The sequence below is a fragment of the Ptychodera flava genome, chromosome 16, assembly GCF_041260155.1.
Source record: "Ptychodera flava strain L36383 chromosome 16, AS_Pfla_20210202, whole genome shotgun sequence".
NCBI classification, from domain to species: Eukaryota; Metazoa; Hemichordata; class Enteropneusta; family Ptychoderidae; genus Ptychodera; species Ptychodera flava.
In genome coordinates, this window is record NC_091943.1 from 19,369,422 (window position 1) to 19,391,039 (window position 21,618).

The 21,618-nt window shown below is 36.3% G+C and overlaps 1 long non-coding RNA gene across 1 annotated transcript; it reads left to right on the forward strand.

Moving 5' to 3' along the window:
- The first annotated feature begins 2,674 nt into the window (after positions 1-2,674).
- On the forward strand, positions 2,675-11,439 carry LOC139114226 (uncharacterized). The gene is made up of 5 exons (XR_011547829.1): positions 2,675-2,840; positions 5,422-5,564; positions 7,886-8,030; positions 8,264-8,335; positions 8,986-11,439. It is a non-coding gene; the product is annotated as an uncharacterized lncRNA (long non-coding RNA).
- Positions 11,440-21,618: the final 10,179 nt, after the last annotated feature.

Below are 21,618 nucleotides of genomic sequence, written 5' to 3' on the forward strand. Positions count from 1 at the left end.
AGTACATGCATGCACTTGCAAATAAATAGTACAGGGGTTTCAAATTTTCGCAAATCGAGTTTCGCTTATCCGTGAAATTTCCAGTGCTTTCACGAGATTAGGTGATCTTCAAAACCTTATAAAGTATAAGGTTGTGTCAACAAGAAGGTGTCTATATGAAATCTACACAAACAACTAAGGGGAATGCTTTCAGGGGATTGCATTGTGTACAAAAATGATTCTACACTACCGCCAAATTTGCAAGCTGTGAAAGAATTATTTTACTACAACACGGCCTCTATTTGTCGCTGAAATCAGTCTCTCCCCCTTCTCTCATTCTCTCGTTTAAATTGTAGTTTCTCATTTAACTGAATGGATAGTACATCACATAAGGTAAATGTGAAGGAAAGAGGGTCGCATTGTTGGGGAGGATCACACTTAGCTTATTCATGGATGTGGCTGTGGTATGTCCATGGACTTATTTAATGCTTCTGAACTTGCTTTCTTGCCACACCTGTCTTTTAAATGTAAAGCGAGTGTTTTAGTCGAGCCAAAATAAATCATTTTTTACAACTGAACTGCGTATAAGCCTAGACATTATAGAGACTCCGCTTCGTCTGTTTATGGTATAACGAGCCAAGATTATGAGATCAAAGATTTACAAGTGGACCATAGTAGAGCATCGGAAGCTGTGCAGCGATCGGAACGCGGTTAACATTTGATCGTGCCATGTGGCATCCCCGTGGGATACACTTAAACTGCAACTAGTGCTAGCTACCTAACTCTGTGCAAATGAACTGCTTTAGTTCGCTCTTCGGAGTAAGTTATAATTTGTTTTTGTTGTTGTTGCTGCTGCTGTTGTGGAACCTCCATGTTTGAGCATGAAGCCACTGCATAGTTCGGTAGTGGGCATAGTTTGACAGAATGGCTATAAAAAAGGGTCAAAGGTAAACTTTCCGCGCCAACTTTCCGCGCCAAAAAAGCTGGTCAGTGACACGTAGTACGTACAATGTGATAACCTTTCACAGCGCAAAAAAGTACCCATATATGTATTAAGCCATGCTTCACGAAGCCAAAGATTTTTTAAGCTTTCATATTTTAGATCATAGCTGTTCGGAACATAAATGTATTTACACAATTCTCAGTCTGTTGGAGAGTTTACTGTTCTCACAGTTGTATGCTGCTGTGCTCACTTTGAGTGCAAATGTATCTCGAATTGAATTATGAGTGGATTTGTTTGCAATACTCTTTTGACTTGATCTCCACCAGAACTATCCGAAAGGCTCAAGTGTGTTTAGAAGATCATGATTTTTTTTATCCCGAGTGAGGTACCCCGAAACAGTTTGATTTTTAAAAAATACAGACTTTCAATCAAATAGGCTTTCTTGAGGCACTACATCAACCACGCTGAAAAGTAAAAAGGGCATCGAAAAAGAAAATACCGGGAAATAAAACAGAGCCGATAGAGTGAATAATTTGCAATCAGCTTGCGTCATTTATAGGCCTTGTTGGATGGGAGCTAACTGAACAAGATTCAGAAATTGCCGCTATGGCGTCTTGTCGCGTAGTAGGCTTATGTTTCGCTAACCGTGATGCAATTTGCAAAGAAACATATCCTGACATGTCATCGGCAAGACCATGCAATTAAACATTGTGCCAGACCATGGAAACATGCCCTATCACACTGGAAGTACCTTATTTGCAAAATGATTGAATTATCAAAAATTTGTGCCTATGGACAGAACGTTATCTCACTGGAGAATACTTTGTGTGATGGAATGGATGAAAGAGACACTGACCGTGATCTCTTTCTGATCTGAAAAAAAAAAAAATCTTGGCTATCGTTATCGCCTTACGTAAACAAAACAGGATCGCAAAATCGGATCTTATCATGGCAAAATAAGGGCAAATACTCCACTGTGCCGTTTCAAACGGCAGTCGGTTAACCACAAGCCATAGTCTCCATCGGATAAAATACCCTGATATGCTGTAAACTGAGTCATATCTTTGCGTGCATTGGTCATCGAGAAAGGTGGGTTTTTTGACAGAAATAAGAACTACATTCATTCCGTGAGACCAATGTATAAATACAAATGAAATTTATATGAGGGCAAGGTACATTCTTTGTAGCGCACAGACAAGAAGAAAAATTCTCATTGTCTGTGTTTGTAGCGATGAATTATGCAAATTGTCAATAAAATTGTAAATACTTAAGCTTTTGCTTTTTTTAAAATAATTAGTGCCACTACATATGCACTTAATGAACGCATTCTAATTAGGCAATCGATTCTCCTTCTTTTAAAATGCCTTCATGGTTACATGAACCGTTTCTGCTAGCTTTGAATCCAATTTGGTTGAAAACGGAACACAGTCAAATGATACACAACATTTAACGTGCTTATACTTACTAATACATAAATTCAATGAGAACTGATTTATAGATTGGTATTATTCCAAGTCAAACTGAAAGAATCAAGTTAGAACGAGTTAAAAGAAGACGAAGCGGGAATTTATCAACGAATTTCTTCTAGACATGAATGAAACATGCTTTGCGCGAAACAAATAGATCTGTGAACGATACGAGTAGAACCGACATGCCATTTGAGCCAAACTTAAAAATTCAAGCTGGAACGAGTTCAAACGAAGAAGAAGCGGGGGAAAAGCAACGAATTCCTAGCCTGAACATGTAAGAAACATGTCCTGTGCAAAGCAGATATAAATGATATGAGCTTACCTGATATATCATTTGAGTCTGAAACTGTTATGGAATGACATAAGATTCTGCCAGTATCGTCATAATGTCGCTTTTCTACGTACAATGTCGAAGAGGAGACCTGCGAAGAATCATGATAATACTAAAGGTATTTGCTATGTTGTATTTTTCAATCGTTACATCATGCAGTTCGATAACACAACAAGATTCAATTGTATTCGCAAAAAATCTAGTACAACGACTGGAAAATAGTATAATTTTCTTAACTTCTCACAACAAATAACGAACAGTGGGCCTTTAGAAGAGATATACAGACATAAAAATCATTAAATTCTTCTCCTGTCTACTCCATGCTTGTCTCTCTTAGTCTTCCGAATCGAAAATTGTATTTTTCCCATTTACTCGGGGATAGCGACCAGTTTGAATTTTGAATAGCGGTAAAGGTCAGGTAATTTGTTTCTCTAGTAAAATACTTTGCAAGGTGATCCCTGATTTTGATCCTTGATTAGGTAAGAGTGCGGTTGAAAGTGTTGTTGAGCAAAGTTTGAGCAAAGTTTAAGCAAAAGTTTAAGTTTTTCGAGTCGCGTACTACCGTAGTATAGTACTACTATACTGTTTATACTCTTACATGTTCTGTACTTCTATCACCCCTTTGCACCCGGCTGTCATTGGGCATTGGTTAACATGAATGATATGTAGCAAGTGCCTTCTCTTTGAGCATCGATGCCATGAACAGTCGACAAGTGTTTCTTTCACAAATCATACTCAAGTAAGACAGCAATAGCTCTCCAGCCATTCTCCACCGTATGCATATGCAAAGGTCATCAGATCAGCTACTGTATAGGAATCGAGAATGGTCCAGTAACAAAAGCATTATACCTGAATGGACGGCACATACCATTAGGACGAAGCGCTATTGGCCAGTTCAAAAGTTTTACCCTACTTTGCATGTCAACATCGACCTTCAATCAGGTGGCGCGAAATCTTGTTCATCATGCCACGCCCATTCAAACCCACAGTACAAATAATCAGAGAAATACTTGCCACGGTCGGATGGCTCACAACAACATTGAACCGTATCGCCATCACAAAAATGAATGGGTCACTATTACCCTGCAATGTTGTCCTAAATATTGCAAACTAAAAACATGACCGAGATAAATCGAACACAAAATTAATGAATGAACAAGTACATACTGGTACAAGAAATGATTTGCTTCAAATTACTCACCGTGACACGTTTACGCCCACCAAGGTAAAAACATACCAAATTCAATCCTTTAGAAATTGCCACTTACTGTAAGGAATCGAAACTCTGACCTTGTATCTTATTACTTTGCACTCTCGTACTGATGACAAAGGCAACGGGCCACATCGTCACCTACGAGGAATGGTGAGCGTCATTTGGCGCAAATTGCCTAATGCCTAATGCAGGCGTTTGAAAGATTACAGGCTCTTCCACGCTGAATTGAGACCGCAAAACCTAGTTACACCCAAGCGTAGAGTTGTGTTCCTTTTGAAAAGATACAAAACAATACATGCCTTTACTATAGCCTGGCATTTGTGTTCAGTTATCACATTACTCCCTCTTAAATGTCTCAATCGAAGAAGAGAAATACCGAGGCCCATATACCCGAGGTACTGAGCTTCTGCAGACATCTAGGATATCTTTATGACCACGGCAAGAATTAAACCGCTAACAAAGCTTGATTTGTTCAATATTTACCTGAATCTACCCGGATACCCAATTCGTTGTCTGCAAAGTATCGACAATATACCTTCCTTATATACCTTGTTGCACAAGTTCGAAGTCAGCTAAACGCGATGCCAATAGACTTTCATGAGATCGACCATTTAGGCGTGCTTAGCCTGTGTATGGGATTTGACCCCTTGTTCAGAGTTGACTTATTGAAGAGTTGGAGCCTCAGAGGGGTGTCGAGAGGGTCTCTGAGAAGAGCTGTAAGACATAAGAGCTCTGGCGGCTCTGAAATCAGAGCACCTCCGAGTTCAGCTCACAGCCTAAAAGTTTCGAAGTCGGTTTTGCGTTTGCGGCAAACTTTAGAACGGAATATTTCAAGGGTGATTATGTTCAAGCTGGACTGTATGTAAGACCACAATCCATTATTATTTGTTTAAATAAAAGTTTTCCTCGTTAGAGATGCCCCTGGCTCTTCCTTGCTCGAGCATTCCGCCCGCTAAACTGTTGGCCAACACAAAGACAATTTTGAAGGTTACTCACCAGACCGGCGTGTACAGTGCATTTCCTTTTCCGCCGAAATTTGATTTTGATAGTTGTCGTGCAGGAAACTTGGAGTTTATTTCAGAGGCTCAGAGGCTGTCTGCTTTGAGCTCAGAGGAAATCTGTCTCAGAGCGTCCCTCTGATCTCTGAGGCTCTCCCCTCCTCAAAAGTCGCTTGTACCGTGTATCACATAAGCAGCGATCCTGTCATCCAGTTACTAGTGATCACGTGAACGACAGACCCGTTACATGTAGGTCTAACTCCACTTAGTAGTAGCCACCAACGGCAAAACAACATGAAAGTAGTTTGATGGTTTCTTAAAATCTGCTGTATAGTAGGTCTGTAGAATTTATAAAGCATCGAGCACACACATACTCGCTATCATACATAACACACAAACTCAATCAAAGATTTTTTGTGGTAGATAAGCATGTCGATCTTATGATTTTTTTTCTTCCTTTGACTTAAGTCAACCCATATTTTTTTCAGATTCCAAGACTCGATCGATTTGCCAACACAACTACCACCGGCAAGCAAAGTGTCCTCCCATAGGAAGCTTACTTCGAATTCGGTTTTGATGTTAACTGCCGTGAACCACAAGCATGTTTCTTCCTTTTTCACCGCCATGAAAGGTAAGTTTTATTGAGATGATCATTTGTAAACTTTGCAATTTTAAACCATGGTTGATATTGCTAACGCGATCAAGGCACACCACTCTTCAAACGCTGTGCGCGCGTTTCCCTTTCCGAAGAGCTTTGATAAATTTATGTAGCTGCCGCGCCAATGGAGTATCACATTTCTACACATGGGAAATTTTGACTGTTGACATGTAGAGGAACTTTAACATCAATGTAAAATATGATGGATATTTTTAAGTTCTTTAATCCATTGCATTACTTTCTCTAAATGTCTTCTGGGCATTATTTTTAAGTTACCTATGGAAGTAAGATCAGTGGGGAATAAATTGCCGTTCGGGCCACAGTATCGACTGAAAAAGACATTTAAATGTACTAAATTTAACGTTTGTTTAGATGAATTTTGATCTAATGTAATGATTTGGTGATCGACAAGAGATGTCAAACATTTCACTACCGTGATTTTCAAAGTTCACATAAATGAACAAATTTCATTTGACGACTATCACTCAGGGTTTATAGATCTAGAAAATTTTCCTGTTTCGGCGGGTAACATTATTAAAACTTGTGGTTTAGCTAAGTGACAGCTTGTGACAACGCTCATATTGTGCACACCTTTCCATCGTACCGTACGGTAGATTGTACAGATAAATTATGAGACTGATTATATATATGTGACCTCCTACCCCTGATATGACGTTGACGTGCGCAGAAAAACCCAAACAAACAAAAGGTGATATCGACCAATGAGACGAGCTGTTGTTGCATGCAGGGGCTGAGGTTGGCGGCATTCGATTCCGGGGTTGTGAAATTAATCGAATTGCCGAGCGAATAACCAAATTTGTCAATCATTTTTGGCCAGTAAATAACTTCTAGGAAAGGAGGATCGAACGTATTGAATTGAACGGGGCAAGGTAAGAAATTGTCGGAAAATGAATGACAGTACCGGTTCCGACATTATCTCTTACACGTCATATAATGCCGTGCTGTGTTATGTAGACCATTTCGGAGTAGCTTCCAGTGTGTTGTTACATGCATGTCGGCCGCGGAGCGTGTTTTCCGGGGCTGCGAATTTGATCGATTGCAGAGCCAATAACCAAATTTGTCAACCATTTTTGGCCGGTAAATAATTTCTTAGGAAAGGAGGATCGGACGTATTGAATTGAACGGGGCAAGGTAAGGAATTTATCGGAAAATGAATGACAGTGCCAGTTCCGCCATTGTCCCTTACCCGCCTAAGAACGCACGTGTTTCATGGCATAGGACTGAGACATATACCATTTCAGAGTAGCTCAGTATCAAGTTATAGGAAGTTCCGATCCTAAGGACTTGAAAATTGGCAACAATACGACATGAGAACAAAATGTGTGGAAATGTTTGCATTTCAGCCGAGACACGTTTTCCCGTCAAAATCACATTTGGGGAAATAATAAGATGTATCAACCACTGGACAAACATATATTCATACCAAATTGTTAGTAGATATAAAATAGCGATAACGCCACAGACTAATTCAAAATTATTAAATTTTCGCAAAACTTTTTGTATAAGACCTATAAAAATCCGGCATTTACAGAGTTATCAAAACATTAATTAGATAAGTCAATTTTTTATCTATAAGGTATAGTGTCTCATATGTTGAGTGAAAATTACTCTTTCTGAATAAGCAGATAAACATACAAAAATTTTATCTTTTTAAATGTATAAATTTTGGCGGAGAAATGTCAATTTCCAGTCATGTGACCACAATTAAGTTTGTCACATTTTCTCATGTCCTGTCTGGTAAACTTTAACAGAATAAGAAAGCTGACCAAATTTAAATCAGTTCTGACGACATCATGATAATACAATTTTGTTTAATTCAAGTATTTCGCTGCAGTGGCCAATGACTAAACATACATGTGCAGGCCCATTCAAAGCTGGAATTCATTTGTCAATAACTGTCAATTTTATCACCACTGATTACTCTGCAATGAAGGGGAACTTGCAGCCCTCCCTCGAATTATGAACTTCCCCTCTGATCTACCACCACCTGTGATAAAAGAAAGGCGAAAACTTACTTTGCACTTGTATACTACCTTAACCTTAGTTATAGAAATGCACAATTGCAATTGAGGAGCCATGGATATTTCGAAACGCATCATTAATGAACCAAGTCATCAATATAAATCGATTTCTCCCAATGTTTTTATTTCACATAATATATTTTCCATTTTTCAAGTCCAGATGGCTATACCATTTAAAATGATTATCAGCTCATTTGATGATTACCTTAACTTGTTTGCTAATTCGTTCGTCTTATGACCATTTTTATTCAGCATGGTCTCTCAAAAGCAAAAGGATGGACATGGAAGTGGTTCTCCGATCCCTTGTGCAAGATATGGATGTTCCGTAATGAATGGCAAGCCTTTTCAGTGTGGACATTACCTCGTACAGCAAGACACAGGGGCTATAGTCATCAAGGTAAAAATAATGCGTCACTGATGCCAATGACGTTATTTTCTCCTTGTCCAAAATAGTGACACAGACAGTACAAATCTTAAATATTCCTTGACTTATGATGCAAACTTTATCAATCACAGTGTTTTAGTCTTGCATGAACAGCCGAGTTCATTATGGTGCGATGGTGTTTAAGTAATAAGAAGGGTTTCCAAATACAAACATCGTCAGCATTGTCTTTACATCTTTAATTTCAGACTCATATTGGTGACAGTAGACTCGGGGTACCTATAGCAAACATGCCCATATATAAAGAAGATCCGCCTAAGGTATGGGGAAAATTCATGTCCTAGAATAGCACGGCATATTTTACAAGTCACATCCAGTAAAACGTTAGCATGTGTCGATGGAATGACATATGGATAGAACTGAAACGATTTGAAATAGGGGTGAAATATATTTACATGAGCTAGTATAGAATAAGTTTGAGTCAACATCAAATTTTACAGAACGCTGATATGTTTTGTTTTCTTATTTCGTAAACGACCGAATCCTTAAAATCTCCTACTCATTTCTGAAATTAAACAGACTGCAAGCAACAAGCTAGCTAGCCAGCTAGATCGACAGATAGAAAGCTCGATGGAAAGTTAGATGGACAGACAGACAGACAGACAGACAGACAGACAGACAGACAGACAGATAGATAGATAGATAGATAGATAGATAGATAGATAGATAGATAGATAGATAGATAGATAGATAGATAGATAGATAGATAGATAGATAGATAGATAGATAGATTAATGGATGGATGGATGGATAGATAGAGAGATAAAGAGCGAGATATAGAGATATAGGTATAGGTAGCCAGCAAGACATTCAGACAAACAGACGCTATATTGTTTTGCACGATTTGAGAACAACACACTATTTTGCTTCGTATACACTTACTAATTCTCTTTTATTTGTTGTCATACAGCCGGAATCTGAAGATGGACGTGCAAGTATTTATGACTACAGAGTAGCACAAATTCTATCAAATTTAAAGTAGCTCCACTGTCTAGTACCTAGCTAGGTGGCTAGCTTAGTCGATAGATAGATAGATAGATAGATAGATAGATAGATAGATAGATAGATAGATAGATAGATAGATAGATAGATAGATAGATAGATAGATAGATAGATAGATAGATAGATAGATAGATAGATAGATAGATAGATAGATAGATAGATAGATAGATAGATAGATAGATAGATAGATAGATAGATAGATAGAGAGAGAGATAGATAGATAGATAGATAGATAGATAGATAGATAAATAGATAGATAGATAGATAGATAGATAGATAGATAGATAGATAGATAGATAGATAGATAGATAGATAGATAGATAGATAGATAGATAGATAGATAGATAGATAGACAGATAGATTGCCGATCGTAGTCATCGTATCAAGGTTGGAACTCTATTCTCTCCTAATTCGCAAGTAAAGTAAGGCGTTTCACATGGATCCGTCCTCGGGCCAATTTTAGTCACACTCTACACAGCACCGTTTGAAGATATTATAGTCGGTCATGATCTTGACTACATGATGTACGCTGATGATACACAGCCGGTGTTGAAACGTGCGTTGATGATATTCGTGGATTGATGAGAACTGACATGCTGATGCTGAATGATAACAAGACTGAACTTGTTCATTTTTCATCACACTTAAAATGATGTAGCAGAACTAACCAGTCTTAGGATAGTGAACTTAACATCACTTCCTCTCCTTTCGTTCGTAATCTTGGTGTCATTCTCAACAGGGATGACTTCATGTGTGACCGTATTAGTCAGCTTTGTAGGAACGCATATTTCTCTTTGTCAAGAATGGGTAAAATTCTTAAACTATTCGACAAGTCCACTACTGAGAAACTCATGCATGCATTCGTTACTTCTAGACTCGACTATTGTAACAGTCTGTTCTATGGTATTTCAAATGACCAACTAAATCATCTGCAGTCTGTTCAGAATGTGACAGCTTGTCTAGTCACAGGTAACATGCAAATATGACCACATCACTCCTGTAAATTTACACTGGTTACCTGTTAAAGCTCGTATACCGGTACATTTCAAAATTTTATTGACTACTTTCAAGATTACCAGAGGCTTAGAATCTCTTTATCTGACCGATTTAATTGACTTGTATGTGCCGACACGAGATCAACGATCCTCTGAGAAACTGCGTGTAACTCCTTCATGCGATTATTTTAATAAGTTTATAAGCTTTATTCTTGTGGCTGCCCAACTTTTGAGCTTATTTATGCAACCAGCTTATTTATGCAAATAGAAATTCCGTTGTGTTTTGGTGAAAACGAAACAAATGACTCCTAGTGTAACTGTATGACAGTTGATAATTTGCAACCCTAGGTCACAAAAATGTTCAAGTTCAAGTGTTCTTCCACATACAATTTTAAGCCTCTGTCACTCACTAGTTATCTCATCCAACGGCATATTGAAATGTTAATAAATTATCTCAGTCATAACATTTACTAATACTTGTACAAAATTGCTGACCACACATTTATTTCTTCATGGTGATTTGGATCTTAACAGTGACGTACTGTGCTAGCTTACATTGATATAAACAACAGGGTACGGGGTGATAGAGTTAGAGTGTTCATCGAGTATGGTGTAGACAAATCTGTTCACCCTGTGTAATAGATACTTGTATGCTAGGTGTTTTTCATACAGTATAGCCTTGTCCACATGTTACCTACTATGCAGAAGGTACTATCTAAACAAACAACAGCGTCCTTGAAATTAGTTCTCTGTCTCTATTATGTTCTCTAGCTAAAGATAGCATCGCTGACTCAAGATATCAGATTGATTTCAGCGATAACAAACATTGTCTGTGTTTTATATCTGTATTAAAACTTTCCAGAGAGGCACTGCTTGCTCGGCACATGTGATGTAGAGTACCATTATGTCCAACTGTCTTAGATCAAATTATTTGGTATAACAAAAAAATCAATTTTACAAAGAAACCTCTGTAAACTTCTGCAACCAGATTGATACTGCCTGTATTTGCATGAAACAATTGCTAAACGAAAAAAGGGAAATTTGATGTTGAGGTAATTCATAAAAAAAACTAATGTGTAAAAACCAATTTGGCTTTAGGATTGTTTCAATTTGTATTTCACTGCCACCGTCAAGTTTGTCTCATGGTTTCTATTCAATTTAGACTCATGTAAGATATCATGTAGACAATTACTCAGAATCATGGTAGGCTGTGTTACTCTTTTGTAAGATAAAATTGAAGGTAGATATTGTTATTGTGACTGTAAACTGTTTTCCTTGCATTGACCCTGTTCGAGATAATAACAAGTATCACTTGGTCATTCTCGATAAAGATTGCAACATTAAAAGTTAACAGTTAAAGCAATGAATTTGTATGTTTGAATTTGTGTTTGTTTTCGTGAGCAGTCTTAGTTTATGCACAGTGGAGGGACTGTGGTTGATGTTTGTGTACTGAGATTGCAAAGGAGCTAATAAACGGTTCTTGCTTACCCGAAAGTTTCCCTTGAGAAAGAAAGAAGGAAAGAATGAGAAAGAAAAAAAGACAGTCAAGACAAAATGTAGAATGAAAGAAAGAAAGCACCTAAGAAAGAAAGAAAGAAAAAAGAAAAGCAACATGTGTTTCACTGATAACATCTTAATCAGTGAGACGTCGACAGAAAACCCGTTTCAATATTACATTTTTTATCCACTCGCTGTTCCTCCTTAAACACACGCATTGTTATAGTCATCCACCCGGATGCATTGAATGGAAATTCTTTGTTATTATATTATCAAAAGTTTTGTGATGCAAAGAGCTTCCCTGAACACTGTTTGCTTCATCAACGATATAGTAAACAGAGGTTTAAGACATATTCAAACATAATGATCGTCTATTGATATTGATTTTCACCGGACCCCAAACTTTCGAAATTGGTTGAATCATAGGTTGAATGTGCCCCAGGGACAGATATTTGGACTCTCAAACTTTTACAATGTTTTCTGATCTACCAGTCGTGATGTCCATTTTGAAGCCCTTTACGTAAGAAAAACCTTCACCATCTTAGTTGAAAATCGATTCCACAGAGTTAACATAGAGATGGCGGCCATTTGAATTTTAAATATCGATAAATTTTGGGTATTTTGTTTCTCAATTACCAAATGGTGATCCCAATTTTTTTCTTGATTCTGAAAGTGAATGTTTGAAAGATTCCTAGAGGAAAATTTGATCAAGTTTTTCACTTTCGAGGCGCACACTGTCTGAAGGTGACAAAATATAATTTAATCTGTTACGGCAGTGAATAAACATCGGAATACAGGGGCACAACTATGCTGACAAACTGGCTCTACAGACCCTAGAGTGGCGCGCCCTCAGCGATCGACTAAACAATTACGAACCGTGGAGCCGAGCCCAGCCGCGCTCGACTCAACGGTTGAGGGCACACACACAGTCACTGCGTGGCAATCAAGGTTCTGCGAGAGGGTCAAGTCTTTCTTTCGCAAGTACAGCATGAAACACTACAGGAGAACGCCATTTATCATCCGTATTTCACAAAAATGTATAACAATGATATAATCGAGTCAGAAATAATTGGCTTTGAATTATACTCGTGAATGAATGGCATAATAATTCACGAACTTGTAGAGTCTTGGAAGACGACTCTGAATGTCATGAATCAAACACCCGAAAAATTGTTCTGCCGAGTGAAGTTCACGTAAAAAGTCCCAACTTTAAAGGCATATTTCTCCTAAATAAATGATGTTTTTTCACTCATGATACTTCATTTTGATTGTCATAAACTTCTTCTTTCATTTGTAAAGAAATAAAATCGAAAAAATAAAACTAATAAAAAGTTATAAAAACTTGAAAATTGGGTTTCGTTCTCTTGCGCGGATCGCCAGAAAAGGGTGATTTTGCGACCCCTATATTAAATGGAACATTCCACTGAAACGTATGGGCCGATTTCAATGTATGACCCCTTGTTGGAAACGTCAGATAATTCTCTAATGCGTCAGAGCCCCGATGTTGCGATATTCACATGTTGTCATCGTTGGAAATTGAAAGAAGAACTTTGATCGAAAATCTCGACCTCAAGACAGCAAAATTTTGTATGAGCGGCTATCTGATGATAAAATTTAGTGTATATTTAGTAAGATTCGAAGGTTTCATGAAATTTTGTTGAGCGGTTTCGATGGAAATTGATCGACAAGTACGTTGAGCGCGATCGGGAGGTAGCGTGAGTGCCACTATCGACATTTCCGCTCCAAAAATGCTTAAGTAACAAAGTTTCATTTTTAAAACTATCACATCCCAAACTTTGGAGAGAAGAATCTTTTGAGCGTGTTATTGAAACTACATAGGATAGACGGAGCACATTTAACTGTGGCATTGATGTTGTGATAAACACAGATCAGTGACCAGAATTTATATTACTCCTATTTATTTGAATAAACATTTCATTCTCTAAAATAATTCAATATTTGATAATTTAATTTATTTATGATAATTTTATTTATTGATGACTTTCACAGTAGTGACCATTGAGGAAAGACTGTTGGAAAGAAATACGCACACACAGTTAAACGACAGGGACAAAACAGATACTTGAGGCTTAAAAGTTATGAAATGAAAAGCTTTATCTTTTTAACCCACTGAAAGTGACTGAAAACATCATTGTCATGTTATCATTAATGAATGAATTAAATTGTCTTGGAATCCTGATAAAAAGACCATTACAAACACAATTGACCCTACAATATAGAACATGAAACAGCGCAGTACGCCGAAATACACACCGCTGTGCATGTAGACCAAAAAAGAACTAATATTTACATTACATTAAACGTGCTCTCAAGCATTTATATTGAAACATATATATTCAAAATCATCCTATATTCTAGTGACTGCAAAATACAAAAATAAAAAGATAAAAGTAAAGGCCATTACTATAGAAACCAGTAGTGTCTTGAGGAGCTATGTTAATAATTTATGGTTCTCTCTTATCACTCTGTCAGATTGATGATATAGAGGATATAATTGCCCTTGACCTTCTGTCTGAACGTGGATCGACTTTCATCGTACCTTTCCTGGTTACTAGTATTTAAGAGTGGACTTTTCTTATGAGATCTCCAATACGCTTCCTTAATTTTAAAGGGTTATACATTTCGTCATTAATAAACCGTAGGAACTTTTCTTTTTTTCACGGGGAGATTGACATGAGGGGGACTTGATCATTGAATATTCAAAAAAAGATCATAGAAAACAGCAAAGAACCACATTGAATGGCATGAAAATCAGTTGTTGACCTCGTAGTAAGGTTTCTTGAAGTTATAAAATTTACGATTTTTGGAAACTAAGTTAATTTTATTATTCCATGATGATTTAGGCAAAAAGTAGCTAATTCCATAGCTTATTCCATAGCTTGACTATCCTAGACTTAAAATACAATAGGCCACGTGTAAATTATCTATATATGAGAACATAATTTAAATGTCTATATATTTGAACAGTAAAGTATAGACGAAAAGTTATAATGTACCAAGTACACTACAAAATTGATCAGTATACATTCAAATGAAAACCCCTTGCCTTGATTTTGTCTTTAAAAATAGATAGAGATGTAAAATCAACCAAAAGAGGTGTTTTAAAGTCTCAGGAAAGAGGATCATACCTTTGCACGTCTTAGAGCTACATAATGTCGATGGCTGCGTAGAAACTTTCCATTACTTCCCTTACGCCATCATCAAGGTAAAATGCGCCTCGAGGATAGATATTTTGACTCTCAGTATTTTTCAATAATTTTCTGGTCTACCACTCGTGGGAGCTCTTGCAGTAAGAAACACTTTCACCGTCTTAGTTAATCGAAAATCGAAAGGTGCATTTTAAAAAAATTCCGGGAAAAATTCGGACTGAATGAACCTTCGAGAGAAATTTTGAACGAGAATGTTTAAAGTCTTCAACGCGCCATTTAAAGAAGTTTTCTGAAGGACAATCAACAGTTCATAACTAAGAATTGTAAACGTTTTGAGTCTATTTCACCTCAGTTTGTAAGTATTAAGAGTCTTTCAATGTGGCATATATACCCTAGTTATTTTGTATGTTGTTTTCAGAACACCTATTCTAACAGTACAGATATTATTTAATTACCTCCATGACCCTTTTTTAGATCTGACACACTTTGTGCTTCTCAGAAGATGGGGTTTCTGATCCCCTCTGAGCAATAGACTCTATAGCCAGCCTAATAAAGATTGTTGACTTTATAAAATTTAAACAACTATCTTGCAGCGGGGGCAGATAAGCTTACCTCCTTTGTGTATCATTTTTAGCAAATTGATCACAAATGACATTTTCCCAACTATGTAAAAAACTACTGATGTTTTTCCAGCATTTCAATCGGGTTGCCGATAGGTTGTTTGAAACTGTCAACCTATTTGTAACTTTCACCACTCTTTAGCAACATCTTTAAAATTTTGAATTACAAAGCTGTTTCAATCGCACTAAATGTCCAATAAGTGAGGCCAAACATGATTACCACCCAAGAAAATCCACATCAAGAAACTTAATGCTCAAGTTGACAGTGTTATACCGGCTTTCAAAAGCATTTTTGAGTCGGTCAATCACAAATTACTTATTTATATCAGGAACTGAAGTGGTATGATTTACATGGTAAATTGCTCTCGTGATTACACTCGTACATTCAATGGAGAAATAAAAGATTGTCGTAGGAGGTCATGGATAAGATAATGTATATGTGTTCTTCCGCTATTCACCATGCACATAAATGACTTAGTCAGTTGAATAAAATATTCAGCTATATAGATTATTTTCAGTCTGCAGGTCCATCACTTTTGAAGCTGAAAATAGGCTTCTCCAACTTGCTATGCATCATGTCAACAATTAGTGTACTTTTTGGAAACATAATCTCAATCACACAAATATATGATGTCACTTCTTTATCTACAAGAAAAAACAAAACAAACAAACACACAGAAACACAAACATTTTACTAACTTCAATTACAAGCTTGGTACACATCATAAAGATTTTTGCCATTTACCTTACCAGTACTTTACGTTTTCCCACAATAATAAAATTATTATCATTTTCTTTTTAATTAAGACTTTTTTAATTCTAAAAGCATGGCTGCATATAGATAACTTTTTATTTCATATGTAAGAAGCAACCTTGAAGATTGTTCGAATATTTGATCTCCTCTTCAGAAATCTCTTATTGATGAAATCGAACAAGCTCAAAGAAGATTTTTCAGCTGTCTATGTTTTTAGCAAGGTTTGGTTTACCACTTCGACAATTATGTTAACCTTTGCTGCTTATTAATTTTATAATATTGTATATCAGACGCCCCGGTTTGATTTGTGCTGTGTACATTAATTTATAAATTTCCTGATTATTGTCGCGATTATAGTTACTAATTCCCCATCCACGTTCCACAATGACATCTGACGTTGTTCCTTCATTATCCCTATACTCATTGCGTAAGTCCAAATAAGCAGTTATTTTTATCGACATAGCTTGTAATAGTATTTATTCTCATGGTATTGACCTCTTCTAATCTGTAAACACTTTTAAATCGCAGTTTAGGACTGTGCTTTTACACGGTACCCGAAGCAATGTTTTAACTCGTTTTCCAAGTTCCATTGATGGTGCGATTCGTTGTTATTGTAATTGCTTGTTGTCGCCCCTTAAGCTAGTTTCAAATTCAGTCGACGTCATTTTAGATTGTATCGATATTTAACAATTTTGCTAAAATATTCTAATGTATCTTTAAGTTTGTCAGTGGGCTCTCAAGTTGCCTGTTGGATGCAGTATACGCATGAATAAAACAAAAATGAAGTGAAAATAAGACTATGTCAAAGATGTTGTTACTCCAAGTCTATTTGATGAAATACTGATCTAAAGAGTATTATTCAGTATACTGCCAGTAAAATACACATCAAAGTTAGATGATGTAGTAGGTGACGAAAGGAATGACCGGTTAATGGTTGCTAAATCAGCGTCACCATGTAGTATTATAGCCTTATCATTTTCGTTAAGTCAAGACGTCCACAGAATAAAACTGAATAGGTGATGAGAGCTATGAATAGTAGTATTAGTTTATGTCAATGCTTGCACGATGCACATTGCTGAAAAATAAATTATAAATTCAAATATACTAAATGAACTCAAATAAAAACAATCAAACAAATTGCAGTCAGGAGTATTATCTGTTTCAATTTGCATAATCATTTTAGCCGATGTGTTTGTTGAGAGGAACAAATTTCTGCTCTTTTCAACAAACTTAAATTACACGAAATATATAATATAGAAGACACATACACCTTAAATTTTTGTTTCGGTATAAGGTCGTCGCGCATGCGTCTCTGGCACTTTTTTAAAACGTGCAGTAGCTGTGTGTTGTTGAAGTCCCAACTCTACAGCTTTTCTATCAGACTCTGACTGTAGATATCGGCACTTACAAATTGACCCAATTTAGAAAATTTAATATTTGTGTATTAATTGTCACTTATTACTAGAGGAGAACAATCTAATTGGTATATAAAAGGTAAGAAGGGATTGTATTTTCATCACGTGAATGTATCAGTGCAGTCATGGCGTGTTTTAGTTGTTTCGCAAATTAATCCAAGAGTAGAGCGGATCCATGACACAAATTTTGAACTCGGAAGGATAGTGTACGAATTGTTCATCCACCTCCTCAACTATGATTTTGTACAGTCGTTTTTCCGTGTTTCATTCTTGCAAGAAATACCTCTGTAACAAAAAAGACGTTGCTTGCATGAAACATTGGCTATGACGATGGGAATTTTGTCATTTTCGAGGGCATGGTCAAAGCTTCAACGCGCATGTCAGCAGATAATTTCACCGCATTATAGCTATAATCTGCCTCCCTTAAGCGTGGAATCTTCACAGTCAACATTCTTTACCACCACTCTGGTGCAGTTCAGCCATGTCTAAGCACATGCAGGTTTAAACCAGGCGATGGGACCCTGAAGGCGTACAACCTCATCAATGTGTCTTTTCGTCATTTAAACAAGCAACGCACTGTAAGGAAGAACATAACCAGCCGCCATTCAGTATGCGTATTCCGCAGCATCTAGCGGCTCTGCTCCATCCACTTTTATAACCCTTCTCATTCCCCGTGCCCAGATCAACTCCATATACGGATCACAAGCTTTTCGGTTCCACTGCATGAACAACAATCAACATGTTTCTGCCCTTCATCCTGCTACAAAGCGCATCCGCATGATTCAGAACACTTGTCCTGCACAGCGACCCCTATGACACTCCATCAGAGGGCATGAAAATGGAACACACACGGGAATACAAACGGCAAAAATGTCCACGAGATTCTATCCTTAGTAAAGATTATCTTAATAGTTATTTTTACATGGCATTTTTTGTTTTCATGTCATTTTCATTGACTTAAAGAATTACTATTTCAATTGCAGCATTGTTCTTTTTTAATATTTTTAAAGATCTTATTATTTTGCCTTTTCCTCAAGACTTCATATAGTTGGAAACACTTTCGTTTCGTTCTTATGAAATTAATGTTGCCATTGATCTTATGTTGAATATTCGTTTCTTTCCATTGTCAAACTGATTTCAATCTTTATATATAGCAAATCAAATGTGCAATATTACGACCATGGTGTTACTTTATATTATTGTATGACAACCGTAATTTTCATTTCTACATATTTTTGTGAATCCATGTAACTTTACACGATATGTTTGCTGCAAAGTAACGAAGTAAGAAGGCGGGAGTGGTACATGGGAGAACATTGCATTGGATCCTGGAACTGAGGCTACGCACTCTTTTGATACATTTACTTGTATCTTTCACGGTGTGACCACAAAGTTCTACAAAGTAGAAGTGGCAGAAGAATATCGATGGTAAACACCCTTTCTTCTCTTCCAGATACGTTATGCCTGCAGAGCCTCGAAACCTTTCATCAATACACTATTCATGAATGCACTTCATTTAAAATTCTCCATTATGACCATTTTACTGATATTTGCCGCTGAAAATTGCCACTTCATCGTTATAATTGGTTACTAATTAAATTGGGATTTGTGGCAGCCTACTTTCAGTTCATTATAATTATTACGTTTTCCAGTATTTTAAGCTGCCGCAAAAACTTCTGAACTATTGCCCCTGTATTTGTGTTTGATGATGCATCAAAGACTGAAGGCTGAATTTGTTTCATCGGCCATGATGGCAAATATTAAAATTAGGTCATGATAAAAATGATCAAAAAGAAACACTTAACCAGCTATCTATCTAACTTCCTTAACGAAGATGTCATATATTCTTGGGATGCTTATTCAGATTCATTGAAAGTGCTGCAACTTTTACGTATTTCAACCTGCATACACCTTAATGTAAGTGGATGAAATTATGTTTCAGTGTATGCTGAAACCACTCTTATTAAATAAATTGAAGCTATTTATAGGTCTACGATTTATGTGCGTGGCAAGATGTTAATGAAAATGTTAATGAGAATGATTTATTGAACTGTCACGATGATCATACAATACACAGGTCACAAAATTGCAAACACTGATGGCTTGAACAAGTTTTCAGTCTCACAAATTTCCTTAGCAATTTTCAAATACGATATTAGTTAGTTCAATGAGCATTTCCTCAATATTTATTATTAAACAATAAACATTATACATTCATATAAACTTTCCTAGTCAAAGGATAGAGACTTTCTTTTTCACTGTATCGATATTTTTTTTAATTTTGTCCTTTAAGAAATTGTAACAACTCAGAGAAAAATACATCAAATTCACTTCAAAACTTTTAACAATAATTTATGTCAATTTTTAGAGCTTGAGCTCTCTTGCAGAGCTCATTTCTCAGGAACATTGCTGAAGAACAAGTACTTTAAATGACAAACACATATTTACGTATCGCCCAGTTTGAAACCAATATTACAAAATTAACAAACTTTTCACCTTTCTTTATTTTAAATTTTAGTCCTGCAATGATGATTTCAAAATCTAAGGGCAACTTTCTCTCTAACATATCACTAATTATATTTTTTGGTGTCTCCAAATATTTTCGCAACAATACAATCCAAAAACCTTTATCCTAATGTCTCAATTTCTTTACAATATTTATAGAGGAAAGATTCAATTTTCTTCCATTGAAACAATCTGTGAAATGTTGGTACATGTCGTTTGGTAAAATTTCAAAAGAAAGCTATCTTATTTTGTTTCTAGTGTGATTCTTTTCGCCATTAACCAGAAATGTTTTCATTAAATTCACATTTACACTCTCCTTTCCACATTACAATTGCATTTGTATTCAAATCTTCCATTAACACTTTATAGACAATTGTCGTTGAAATTTTAGAAATGTTTATATTTTTGTTTCTCTTGCTCAAAATACACGTGTTTAAAATATCTTCTGCCACTAATACAAACATTTGGTAAAGAAAGTTCCATAGTATATTTTCTTTTGCGGCCTCTTTCACATTTTGAGCGCATAAGACACCATACCTTCAAACAATCCCTATAAAATTTGAAAGGATGACAAATTTCACTCGGCGAATTGTTAGGATCAACATGGGCTTTCAGTTTACCGTAATTACAATATAGCTGAAACAGATGAGAAAACCAAAAATTCAATGTTGCTTTTGGTCATCAAAAATGTTCTAAACCATCTAAATTTTAAGGCCAGAGCGACTTCGTACAATCTTGGAATACCTAAACCTCCTCTCTCTATAGGTGACAATAAAACACTTTTTAAATTTTGTATTTAGAAAAGTCAATGAAGTCGGACACCAGTTGATCAACTTTCTTAACAACACCAGGATGCACATCTAATACTGCTGCTAAATACAATATATTAGATATCCAAAGATTATCTATATTCAAAACTTTCCAAGCGTTAAGAGTACCTTCGAGCTTGACTCATAATTACAACCAACAAACAGCCTAAACACATTAAACACTTTTACAGCTTTAGTTGTCCACTTTCATCCCCTCAAACTTTCTTTGCATCTTTAAACTACCAATACTCACAGCTTCAGTTTAAGGTTCCAAGACAAGAAATGTGACCTTTTTAATCTAACAATGCTCTAACGGTTAATAAACTCAGAACCCCATAAAGTATACATTTTCTGAAAGCCTACATATATGGGAACATTTTGTAACCAAAGTGTCACCATTGTTTACATAACTATCACGTGACAGGATAATTTGCATAACCTTTCAAAAGTCTGTTTCCCTATGTTTTGTCTCAATACTTCAAAATATCTGACTCAAACTTGCTGGAATGCAAGCTGTCACAATGCTCTTTCAAAGTGTGTCTCAGATTTTTTATATCTTGCTTAGTTTTTTTGGAGCACAATTTTAAAGAAATCAACTATGGTAAAATTCACTGCTCTGGAAGTTTTTCTGGCATAAAAACTGTTTAAGAAGGTTTAAAAAAATTCTGAGACACGCTTTTGAAGACCTGTAGGATAGCTTGCACTCACATGAATTTCAGCTACATATCTCAACGCATTGAAACAAAACATAGGGAAAACCGATTTTTGAAAGGTTA